The sequence below is a fragment of the Spermophilus citellus genome (assembly GCF_964194105.1).
Source record: "Spermophilus citellus genome assembly, contig: SCAFFOLD_444, whole genome shotgun sequence".
Classification (NCBI taxonomy): domain Eukaryota; kingdom Metazoa; phylum Chordata; class Mammalia; order Rodentia; family Sciuridae; genus Spermophilus; species Spermophilus citellus.
The window spans coordinates 74,716-85,984 of NW_027672893.1; the positions used below are offsets into that span (position 1 = coordinate 74,716).

The 11,269-nt window shown below is 62.4% G+C and overlaps 1 long non-coding RNA gene across 1 annotated transcript; it reads right to left on the bottom strand.

The window, feature by feature from the left end:
- Window positions 1–7: 7 nt before the first annotated feature.
- LOC308640422 lies at window positions 8–977 on the bottom strand. Its single transcript, XR_014020260.1, has 3 exons — window positions 597–977; window positions 301–431; window positions 8–135 (listed from the first exon to the last, which is right to left on the bottom strand). It is a non-coding gene; the product is annotated as an uncharacterized lncRNA (long non-coding RNA).
- Window positions 978–11,269: the final 10,292 nt, after the last annotated feature.

Consider the following 11,269-nt stretch of genomic DNA (forward strand, 5'->3'; position numbering starts at 1 on the left):
CACCTGCAGTCCCCAGAACATGTGGCTGACACTGGTGTCTCTGAGGTTGGCCTCTCTGCCTCCACCTGGTGCTGGGTCACTGAGAGCAGGATCCTGAGCATGGGCTGTGGCTGTGCTGGACGTGCACAAGTCCATCTGCCAAGGATCGAGCCAGATATCAGGTGCTTTCACAGCACTGGGCACCCAGCGCCTTTACTTCCAAATAGCCCATTTACCCCTGAAAGGCACCCGCACTCCAGCAGTACCCAGTCCCCTGCCCAGCCCTGGCACCTGCCCACTCCAAAGTCCCCCACAAGTCACCTGCACTCCCCAGAACATGTGGCCACACTGGTATCTCTGAGGCTGGCCTCTCTGCCTCCACTTGGTGCTGGGTCACTGAGAGCAGGATCCTGAGCATGGGCTGTGGCTGTGCTGGACGTGCACAAGTCCATCTGCCAAGGATCGAGCCAGATATCAGGTGCCTTCACAGCACTGGGCGCCCAGCGCCTTTACTTCCAAATAGCCCATTTACCCCTGAAAGGCACCCGCACTCCAGCAGTACCCAGTCCCCTGCCCAGCCCTGGCACCTGCCCACTCCAAAGTCCCCCACAAGTCACCTGCACTCCCCAGAACATGTGGCCGACACTGGTGTCTCTGAGGTTGGCCTCTCTGCCTCCACTCTCTGGATGGCCTGCTGTGGATAGGTCCTGCCCACGGAGCCCACACTATGTGACCCTCTGTGTCGGCTTTTCTCACTGAGCCCCAGGTCTCAAGGTCCGTCCCACTTGCAGCACGTGTCAGAGCTGCAGTCCTTTTCAGGGCTGAGTAATATTCCATCATGTGGATGGATTCGTCCTGTCCCCCCATTCCTCCTCAGTGGACCACTGGGTCACTTCTGCTTCCTGACCCTTGTGCATGGTGCTGCTGTGAATGTTCACACACAAGTTTTCATTTCTGGGTCTTCAGGGACGTACCTAGGTTGGAGGTGCTGGTGGAATGGGAACTCGCTGCGTAACCCCGAGAGGCCCCTGCGCACTGTCCCTGCACAGGGGCTCCACGCTGCCCTCCCACATGCACATGCTAAGAGTGATGTAGAATGTTGAGTCCCCGACTCCAGAGGGCTCAGCACAGAGCTCCTGGAGGTTCCCACACAGGTGGCCTGCAGGTGCACACGGCTCTGCTTGCCAGGTGCCGGGAGTCTCTGTCCTGGGGTCCCGTGGTCATGGTGGCAGAGTGCAGCTTGTCCTGTGGGCAGGGAAGGGCAGTGCTGTGACCAGGAAGGGCCATCCTGGGGCTCGAGCCTCCATCCTGGGAGTGAGGCCTGTGTGGAGTTGGTCCTGGCCGAGTGGTCAGTCTTGGAGAGGGGCAGCTGGCCTGGGAAGAGGGAGAGACCTGGTCTCAGGTGCAGCCCCTGATACAGGGTGCTGAGGGGCCAGGTGGGGACCTTAGGGAGGCCAAGCATGGGCCCAGGAAGTGAGCGTCCTCCTGCTGACCACCACTGTCTGCTCAGGGGCTGGGAGTCCAGGAGGCAACTGTGTGGGAGACCAACTTTGCACGTGACTGAGTCATACTCCCCGGCTGGGTGCTGAGGTGCTCAGTCACAGAAATGTGGCAGAGCTTTCCCCACCCTTCTTGGGTTCGAGGGTTGGTGTCTCGGGCATGGGTGTGTCTTGCTACAGCCCCGTGGGTGGATCTACGCTCATCTGTTCCTTTGTGATATAACTCCTTGCCCTGTTTAGGGTAGAATCTTCCATGGAAGTGCCTTGTGTGTGTCCCCTTCCCTTACTGTGCCCTGGGGTGTGGCCTACCCAGGTGTCAGTCAACCTGCTGACAGTGGACATCATGAAGATAGACTCAGCCCCCTGAAACCTGACCCCTGGCCTCATTTAAATAACTTCTCCTCAATAAAGGGGTCAGCGCGTGCTCTCGCTCTCTCTTCCTGCAGACCCTTAAGATCAGAGAAGCCGTCACAGCGACCCCAAAGGAAAAGGTGTTTGTCTCTTGTTTGGTCATTTTGCACAGCCCACTCAGCCCAGTTTGCCTGCAGTGACCCCTGAGCCTTTTAGTTGCAAGAAGAGAAACCCGGCACAACTGGGCTTGCCTGGTCTACGTTGGAAAGCACTGGTGTCCACTGTCTGTGCGGAGCCGGTGTGTGCCGCACAGGGCGCTGGAGAGGAGATCTGCACACACAGCACAGAGTACAGCTATGTGACACCCATGCACATCAGTCAACGTGTGTGCACACTCAGAGTCATGTGCACATGGTGCAAATGCGATGCACATGCAGAAACGCGTGTGCAGACCCACGTGCACACACATGCAGACGCGCTACTCCCACACCCCTGGCAGTATCACCCCTCTGGCCTGCACCTGACGGGGCTTATGTGGCTGTCTGGACAGCCGTAAGGTCTGAAGGCCGGTGGGTCCATCCGGCTCCTGACAACAGCCTGAGGCTCAGGACTTATCCATCTTGCTCCTGACTGCAGCCAGTGTGGGCCCTGGTTCTGGCCTGGTCCCCTCCTTCTCCCAGAATGGCTGCTGCAGCTCCAGGCATCACCTAAGAGAGGACAAGACGGGGGGATGTTCAAGCTGTTTCCCCAGTGAATCTGTTTCTCAGGGGCACCCTTCCCATGAGATCCCTGGAAAAATCTCCTCAAAACTCCCTGGTCTGAAGAGCACAGTAACAGACTCTGGACGGCCCATCTACTGAACTCAGCTCTGGCCTGGTTTCTCTACCCCGCGAAGTGAGGACGTTAGAACAGCCCTGTGAGCTGTAGTCTCACGCCCACATGCGCGCTCACAGGTCAGCGTGTTCCCAGGGTTGTCCATCATGGTCACGCACAGTCAGTTGTGGGGCAGTTCTTCCTCTGCGCACCCTGAGCGGTCAGTCCCCAGCACCGGCCGCCAGAAGTCCACTCTCCTGTCCGTGCCTCTGCCAGTTGGGGACCTCTCATGTGCCTGGAGCCACAGCTGTGGCCGGTGCGAGCGCTGCTCTGCTGGACAAGTGCTCCGGGTCCCCAGCACTGAGGTGTATCCGAGCTCGGTTCTGCACGCGGTCGGACGTCCTCGGGGATGGCCGCACGTGCGCAGGCGCTGGAGGCCTCCGTCCGAACCTTTCGGTGGCCGTGACCGGCGCCTCCTGTTTCGACACCCGCTGGCGATTCCCTCAGGTGGGACGTGACTTGGACCAACAGGCCGGCCCCCTCCAAAGTGGCCGCGCCTTTCGCCTTCCCACCAGCACACGAGGGCTCCCATTTCTCCCTCGTCGCCATCTGTCCTCTGATGACAGCCACCTTGGTGGGCGACAAGTGGCCTTTCACGCCCCCCCACCTGTCTATCACGTGTCTTGGGGACACTCTCTGCACTTTCTAAAATGAGATGCAGAGCTAAGCTGAGTGCACTGGGCCTGCAATTTAAATCCCATGAAATCCATGTCTCTGTGCAGTCCTCACTACAATACAAAGGAGAAATAAAAGCAGAGTCTGCGGTGACACTGCACCGCGTGGCTCAACCTGTCGACACTTGACCTGGATAGCGCCAGGCGTGATGGAGTCATCAGACGTTTCCTAACTCATTCTTCACCTCAGATCTAAGGCGAGATTGTAGGCAGCACTCAGCCCAACTCGGCCTTTATGCCGAACGGTTCAAAACAGGGCAGGTCATGAGGATCACCTGGGGACAGCAGCGAGGCGCGTTGACTGCGGTTCAAAACTCTCAGCCACTTTCCAAAATGGTCAAAAAATCAAAAACCCGGGAAGGTGCCAAGGGAAAGTGCGGACGACCCAGCCTGGAGTCGCGCGCGCGGCAGCTGCTCCCGCAGGGGCTCCGAGGGGCGGGTCCTTTCTGCGCCGGGACAGAGGGCAGCCCGCGCGCAGGGTCCTGCACCAGGTGAGCAGCGGCCGCGCCCAGGCCCAGGAGGCGCCCGCATGGCGCAGACCGCAGGCACCGAGCCAGCAGGCCCTGCCTGGGATCCCTGGGCCCTGCGTCAGTTAGGCTCCGCGGCCCGCAGACCCGAGGGTTCCCCGAGGGTACGAGAGGGGCAGGTGGGTGCGAGGAAGCCTCTGGGTGGGGACCACAGCTCTCCGGGCTGCGCCCTCTGCCCTCCAAGGACGCTGCCTCGGAGAGGCCCCCAGCAGGGGTGGTCAGAGAGAACGCAGAGGCCCTGTCCATCAAGACCGGCTCCAAAGACCTCAGCTGTGGTCACCCACCGGGGACAGGAGCCGGGGAACGTAGGAGGGGCAGGGGTCCCCAGGACCGGCAGCCTGACTGTGCGGGCCTCCGCGACCCCGCCTGCGGCCTGCGCTGCGTCTGACCTAAGCGCGCAGACTTGAAGCTCCGGGGACACCCAAGGTCACCAGGCTGCCCCAGCCCGGCACCTCTCTCTCTGTCCCCCGCAGCACGATCTGCAGGCTTTCCTCGACAGAGCGGTGTCTGTGAGGTTTTCCGCGGAATGTCTGTCTGTCTGTTTCTCTGGCTCCTGCGTGTCTGTGTGTGTGTGTGTGTGTGTGTGTGTGTGTGTCTGTGTGTGTGTGTGTGTGTGTGTCTGTGTGTGTGTGTGTGTCTGTGTGTGTGTGTGTGTGTGTGTGTGTGGAGAGAGGATGAATTCCTGTTTTATCGCACAGGTGTCCAGTTTTCATGGGCCAAGTGCACACCTGTGCCTTCCTATTCTCGGAGCCCCGGTCTGAATTTTTATCGACTCCCATCTGTTTGCCATGAGCCAGACCCTTTCAATCAGCTGTTTTGCTGCTTTAACTAAAAGGACCCGAGCAGAGCAACGGGAGGGGAGGAAATGCTTATTGGGGGGCTCAGGGTTTCAGAGGCCAGTCCACAGAAGGGCAGCTCCGACCTGGCGTTGGAGGTGAGGCTGAACATGGTGGCACACGGGTGTGGCCCAGGCAGCAGCTCACAGGATGATCAAGAAGCAGAGGCTCCGCTTCCTGGATAGAAAGAAGACACCCCCAGCCACCCCCAGTGAGCCCCTTCCTCCTGCCACCCTCTGCCTCCATTACCCCCGCCTGACCCCCCAGGGGTCCACACACTGATGAGGTCAGCACTACGGCCCAGTCACTTACCCTGCAGCCCGTGTTAGCCAGGGTGTCACCCACGGTGGTTTACCAAGGCCTTCTCTCTCCCCATCCCCAAACCAAAACCAGGCCAGCAGGAAAACCCCCACACCCTGCCTCCCAGTGGGCAGCCTGGGGCCTGCGGTGGGGAAGGAGGTGCTGACCAGGGGCAGTGGGGACGTGCTGGGGACCAGGGGACACTCGCTGTCCTGAGGGAGGTGACGACTTCACAGCTGGCACACATGTCCAGCCCAGCACGTGAGCACTGCAGGCGTGTGCCTGTGGACTGCACCCTGCGGAAGCTGCTAGAAACCACCTGGGGCACAGCTGAGAGTGCAGCCTGGGGAGATGCCTGTGACCAGGTCTTGCTGCGGGTTGCCCGGGTGGGACGGCACCTGCCCGCCCGGTCCTCTCTCACCTCTGCGAGCTTGCTCGGCACCACAGTCCCCCCAGCGCAACAGGAGCCGCCCGGGCCAGGGTCAGCCTGCCCTGGGCCTTGCAGGGAGCACTGGGTGCCAACAAGCCGTGGCCAACTATGAGAGTTGAGGTGGGCCGTGCTGGAACTGGAGCGCAGCCACCAGCCTGCCTGCCTGCCTCAGCAGGGGAGGGACGGGCGGGGCCCAGGCCCTGGCCGCGAGCACAGCAGGTTAGACGGGAAAGTCCAAGGACAGCATAGAGGGGGCACATGGGTGGCTGAGGGCCACCGAGCAGGCACAGCCCTTGGCCCCTTCCCAGAGCCCAGGAGAGGACCAATTATCCTAAGTGGGCAGTAAATCCTGGGGAGAGCACCATTGTTTGCTGTCCACAGACTGAAAGAGGAGCTCATCACCTGTCAGAGGGATGACAGACGTCCATGTGGCACGGGGCCTGGGGCAGGGAGGTGCTGAGAGACGGAAGGGACGTTCACAGCAAGACTCTCCTCCCGCTGGCTCACGCCCACGGGCACCCTGTGTGGAAGCAGGACCCGCCATCTGCTCCGAAGTCTCCTCTCCCTCACAACGTCAAGGTCCTTCCTGGATTCAAGATGGATGGAGGGGGGCGGGGAGAGGGAGGAGGGGGGAGAGGGAGGAGGGGGAGAGGGAGGAGGGGGGAGAGGGAGGAGGGAGAGGGAGGAGGGAGAGGGAGGAGGGAGAGGGAGGAGAGAGAGAGGGAGGAGGGGGGAGAGGGAGGAGGGGGGAGAGGGAGGAGGGGGGAGAGGGAGGAGGGGGAGAGGGAGGAGGGGGGAGGGAGGAGGGGGGAGAGGGAGGAGGGGGGAGAGGGAGGAGGGGGGAGAGGGAGGAGGGAGAGGGAGGAGGAGGGAGAGGGAGGAGGGGGAGGGAGGAGGGAGAGGGAGGAGGGGGAGAGGGAGGAGGGGGAGAGGGAGGAGGGGGAGAGGGAGGAGGGGGAGAGGGAGGAGGGGGAGGGAGGAGGGGGAGGGAGGAGGGGGGAGAGGGAGGAGGGAGAGGGAGGAGGGAGAGGGAGGAGGGAGAGGGAGGAGGGAGAGGGAGGAGGGGGAGGGAGGAGGGGGAGAGGGAGGAGGGGGAGAGGGAGGAGGGGGGAGAGGGAGGAGGGAGAGGGAGGAGGGAGAGGGAGGAGAGAGAGAGGGAGGAGGGGGAGGGAGGAGGGGGAGAGGGAGGAGGGGGAGAGGGAGGAGGGAGAGGGAGGAGGGAGAGGGAGGAGAGAGAGAGGGAGGAGGGGGAGGGAGGAGGGGGAGGGAGGAGGGGGAGAGGGAGGAGGGGGAGAGGGAGGAGGGGGAGAGGGAGGAGGGGGAGAGGGAGGAGGGGGAGAGGGAGGAGGGGGAGAGGGAGGAGGGCAGGAGCTCTCCTTCCTACAAGGCCCTTCAAATCCGTCTGTTTGCTGCTCAGTGACTTGACAGGACTCACAACGGTGGTGACGATTCAGGGGGAGTCCCCTTGCAGTTTATGGCCACAGAAAATAGAGCAAGACTTGAGACAGCGGTGGACACGTGGCTAGTGAGGCGGGTGACGGGAAGGGGTTGGGGCACTCGCCGCGTGGCCCTGGAGTGGTGTTGTCTGAGGGCTGTGGACAGACCCAGTTCCAGACGGACAAGAGGGAGAGCTGCGGAGCCGGGCAGCACTCGGCGCTGACGTGGCCCTGGACGCACTATCCCCGAGCTGGGCGTCGGTGCTTGTCGGCTGGTGACCCCGTGACACAGCACCCAGCCAGCCACCAAAGCGGGGAAGCACTGACTGTCATTCAGAGGCCTCTGCGGGCTCCAGGGCAGAAAGCTCAGGGTGGGGGGACGGAGGGAGCTGCTCCGCTCAGGGCAGCCAGGAGGGAGGGGACGAGAGGGGACAGGCAGGATCAAGACCGTCCCAGGGGGCACACGGCAGGACCAACTTCCCCCCACGGCTGCCAGCTCCCCCACCAGGCCATCCAGCTACCGCAGTCCTAAAGGTCCAGTCCCTTGCCAGCCCAACTCTGCATCACTGCGTGGGAGAGCCAGCCTTCAGCAAGCGGGACTTCAGGGACCTGCAGAGCCCTCCACAGCAGCTTGGAGGGACACAGAGGAGGGAGGCCCTCGCACTTCCCCTGCCCTTCCACCTGAGGCAGGCCACCCCAGGAAGGGCCACCCCAGGAAGGGCCCCTGACCTCCCCTGGAGCAGGTCACCCCTGGGAAGGACCCTCTGACCTCCCCTGGAGCAGGTCACCCCGGGAAGGACCCTCTCACCTCCCTTTCTCCGTCCAGCTGAAGCGTGGCACTGCCCAGGGCTGTGCTTCTCGGCCTCTGTTTCTGCGTCATGTAAAACTTGTAACCCTAGTGCAGGCTCCTCTCTGGCTAATCTAAACAGAGCCTTGTTCGCCAACAGATAAGGGGGAGCAGGTGAAGAAGGGTGGCTGTCCCCTCAGGAGAAGGGATGTGAGGCCTCCCTGGGTGCACAGCCAGCTGCAGGAGCCCTGGGGCCCAGGCAGATGCAGGTCAGGTCAGGGGTGAGGAGGGCGCCCAGGTGAAATAGTCCACAAGAGAAAGATGGGGACCCTCCCTAGCCGTGCAGAGAAGGCAGCTCCGGGCGCCGGTGGCTGAAGAGGTTCTAAGTCTTAAACTCATAGGAAATAGGCATCTGCTTCTTTGAGACCTTGAGTAATTATGAAAGAAAGACGTGAATGTCACCCTGCTAAAATTAAGAAATTTTCATCATAAACAGTACATAGTAAATCCACTGATCACAGCCATAGCACACCATAGCTCCGTGTTAGCTCGTGTGCACTCTGCACCCTCAGCTGCAGCTCCGTGTCAGCTCCTGTGCACTCTGCACCCACTGCTGCAGCTCCGTGTCAGCTCGTGTGCACTCTGCACCCACAGCTGCAGCTCTGTGTCAGCTCCTGTGCACTCTGCACCCACAGCTGCAGCTCCGTGCCAGCTCCTGTGCACTCTGCACCCACAGCTGCAGCTCCGTGTCAGCTCCTGTGCACTCACTCTGCACCCACAGCTGCAGCTCCGTGTTACTCGTGTGCACTCTGCACCCACAGCTGCAGCTCCGTGCCAGCTCCTGTGCACTCTGCACCCACAGCTGCAGCTCCGTGTCAGCTCCTGTGCACTCACTCTGCACCCACAGCTGCAGCTCCGTGTTACTCGTGTGCACTCTGCACCCACAGCTGCAGCTCCGTGTCAGCCCCTGTGCACTCTGCACCCACAGCTGCAGCTCCATGTCAGCCCCTGTGCACTCTGCACCCACAGCTGCAGACACTGCACCAGGGGAGACTGGGCCCAGGACACGGGGACCTGGAGACACTGTACCAGGGGAGACTGGGCCCAGGAGGGGACACGGGGACCTGGGGACACTGCACCAGGGGAGACTGCGCCCAGGGGGACATAGGGCCTGGTGACGTCACACCAGGAGTACACTGACCCTGGAAAGCAGGCGTCACGTGCTCCCTCCAGTGTCCCCTTCTCGTGGAGGCCACTGCCCGTCCTTGGCTTCTCCCTGAATTTCGTCACCAGGAGGCAGAACCAGGAAACCCGCACCCTGGTGGTGACAGGAATGTAGAGGACGGCTGGTTAGCCTGCAGTGACACCAGGTCACAGGTCCTTTTTTCTGTCAGCACCTGGTCACTCGTGGTTGCATGGTGAGGGTGTCCTCTCCAGGACCTGGCTCTGGGCTGGCGAAGTCCCGCTCACCCCAGGGATCCGTGTGAGCTGTTGGGAGAAACGCCCAGCTGGGTTCTCACGCACGTTCCTGGGGTGGTGCCGTGTGTCTCGCACACAGTGGGTGGCGGCCGGGCAGGCTAACACCTCTGTCCCTCCACCTGTCATTGTGGTGTCTCCGTGGTGACCACCATGGAAAGTCGCAAAAACTACAAAATGATCAAACACTTTTTAAAAATCTTGCAGTGGGTTTTAGGAATGCCCCCCAAAATCCATATCTGATCTCTCCGTCCTGGGGATGAGGGTCTCTGCATATTAATTCAGTTAAATGTACTGGAATAAGCTGATCCCGGGTCAGCGTGGCCCTCATGAATGGCCGTGTGCACATGGGTGTGTGTGTAGAGCCTCTGAGCGCATCAGTGGACTTGTGTGCCTGTGTGTGTGCATGAGTGTGTCCTGAGTGTGTGCCAGCCCCTGGGTGCTTGAGTGTGTGTGTGTGCGCGCCCCTGGTGCAGTGAGCCAGGCCAGGTGACTCAGCCCGGGCAGGGCCAGGCAGCTGCGAGGTCGGGGTGGCCCCGCGGGGTGCCGTCAGGAGGCCATCAATCACGGGGCAGCACCGCCTCTTGGCTCCCGGGCTCCCGCCCACCGGATCTCAGGCCCGTGATTAAATCTCCAGAGAGAGAAAGTGGCTCCTGGCAGCCCAGGTCCCTGGGGCCCTGGAGACTTGCTGTGCCCACTGTTCCTTTGCCAGGAGCGGGGGAGGCCCACTGCCGCGGGCAGGATCGGGCTGGGCAGGGCCGGCTCAGCCGCCCCCGCAAGAGCACGCCCAGGGGGTGCCGCTAGGGCCCGCGCCCCGCCCCTGGAAGAACGCCCCCCGAACCCGCAGAACACCCCCCACCCCCAAAGAAAGCCCCCAGAACCCGCAGAACACCCCCACCCCCAAAGAAAGCCCCCAGAACCCGCAGAACACCCCCCGCCCCTGGAAGAACGCCCCCCCGAACCCGCAGAACACCCCCACCCCCAAAGAAAGCCCCCCGGAACCCGCAGAACACCCCCCACCCCCAAAGAAAGCCCCCAGAACCCGCAGAACACCCCCACCCCCAAAGAAAGCCCCCAGAACCCGCAGAACACCCCCACCCCCAAAGAAAGCCCCCAGAACCCGCAGAACACCCCCCACCCCCAAAGAAAGCCCCCAGAACCCGCAGAACACCCCCACCCCCAAAGAAAGCCCCCAGAACCCGCAGAACACCCCCCACCCCCAAAGAAAGCCCCCAGAACCCGCAGAACACCCCCCACCACAAAGAAAGCCCCCAGAACCCGCAGAACACCCCCCACCACAAAGAAAGCCCCCAGAACCCGCAGAACACCCCCCACCACAAAGAAAGCCCCCAGAACCCGCAGAACACCCCCCACCCCCAAAGAAAGCCCCCAGAACCCGCAGAACACCCCCACCCCCAAAGAAAGCCCCCAGAACCCGCAGAACACCCCCACCCCCAAAGAAAGCCCCCAGAACCCGCAGAACACCCCCCACCACAAAGAAAGCCCCCAGAACCCGCAGAACACCCCCCACCCCGAAGGCAGGCCGGGACAGCAGGACGCCCCCGGGAGGACCCGCAGGACCCGCAGGACGGCAGCCAGATGCTGCTCCTCCGGCCCCACGGGCTCAGGGTCCTCACAGGCTGTGGCCACCCCCGGGGCAGGAAGCTGGGACCCGCAGCCCTGGGCTCCAATGGGGCTCTCCAGAGGGTGCCGTGGGGAAAGGGAGAGCTGTGCACTCTCCTGAAAGGGGGTCGTGGGCGCTGGGAAGGAGACCCTCACCTCCCGACTCCCTGCACCCCGCACAGGGAGCAGGACCTCAGGGGGCAGGAGGGGACCGTGAGGAAAGGGGTGTGGGTGGGGCATGTGGGGGGCCAGGGGGCTCAGGGGTGTGGGGGCTGTGCCTCACTGTCCTGTCCACGCCTGTTCCCTGAGGGGACAGAGGGGGCCAGCGAGAACAGCTCTGGAGGCTGGGAAGAGCCTGGGGTCTGAGCTGGACCTCAGGGTGAGCAGATTCCAGGACCCCCCACCCTGCACAAGTGGGTGTCTGTGGGTGCATCTGGTTGCTCCCCACAGTACTGAGCACACAGTGTGATAGTACTGA